The sequence below is a fragment of the Polyodon spathula genome, chromosome 7, assembly GCF_017654505.1.
Source record: "Polyodon spathula isolate WHYD16114869_AA chromosome 7, ASM1765450v1, whole genome shotgun sequence".
Taxonomy (NCBI): Eukaryota; Metazoa; Chordata; class Actinopteri; order Acipenseriformes; family Polyodontidae; genus Polyodon; species Polyodon spathula.
The window spans coordinates 20304614-20305581 of record NC_054540.1 but is presented as its reverse complement, the minus strand read 5'-3'; the positions used below and the strand labels follow the sequence as shown (position 1 = coordinate 20305581).

General features: G+C 38.7%; 1 long non-coding RNA gene across 1 annotated transcript; it reads right to left on the bottom strand.

Moving 5' to 3' along the window:
• Positions 1 to 308: 308 nt before the first annotated feature.
• On the bottom strand, positions 309 to 685 carry LOC121319036. Its single transcript, XR_005950641.1, has 3 exons — positions 608 to 685; positions 503 to 527; positions 309 to 374 (listed from the first exon to the last, which is right to left on the bottom strand). It is a non-coding gene; the product is annotated as an uncharacterized LOC121319036 (long non-coding RNA).
• Positions 686 to 968: the final 283 nt, after the last annotated feature.

Below are 968 nucleotides of genomic sequence, written 5' to 3'. Positions count from 1 at the left end.
GGTATGTTTGGTCTTTAAAAGGAATCACTGAGGAAAATGACGGGCCTGACATTTGTTTGTTTATGAGGACTGTTCCTTTAGAAAAATGATCGCTGTACAGAGGTTGGGGGAACCAACTGTGAATGTGTTTAAAGCTGTATACAAATAGTGAATCCAAAGTGAGATGTTTAAAACCCTATCCAGGACGATGTTAAACATAGTAAAAAAGAGGACACTGCAGCATAATACAGTACAACACAAAACCTGTGTATGGGACCAGTTGCAACTATTATTTCCTTAATTCAGTACACTGGAGAAGGATTAGTGGAATCAGGGCTACTGACGGCTGGGCCTTGGGCTGCATCGAGGAAGTCTTTCAGCAGAGGGTGCTGGTACTGCATAAAAGAGAGAGAAAGACCGTCAGTGACACAAACCCTGCTTCCTCGGGCATTCAAACAGAACCTGGTTTCAAACAGAACCTGTTGAATGTTCGGGGAGGACTGATCTCCAGGGAAAGACTTACCTGAGAGCGTGTCCTGGAAAGTAACCTGTGAAAAAAAAAAAGATTACAAACCCTACTACTAAATGCTGGCCTGAAGGACTGTGTTAAAATGGCAGTGTTACTTACCGTGGACTGCAGTGCGGTAAAATCACCACAGAATACTACATATCTGTGGTTGATCCTGGAATGGGACTTTTAACCTGTCAGAAGATAAGCTTCTACAGGGCTAGACAGGGAAACAAAAGAGTGTTTTTTTGTTTATTTTTGTTTTGTTGGTTTATTTAATCAATTGTGTAAACAAATAACGAGAACTTACCATTTTGCCAATTCTATTGTCCAGTCTCCTCTGTCTGATGGCAAACATTGGCTACCACATACTCAATAGAACACTAATCATTCACAATATATATATATTATATATACATATATATATATATATATCGATCTATATATATAAATATATATATAATGCAGTCTATAAGCAGTC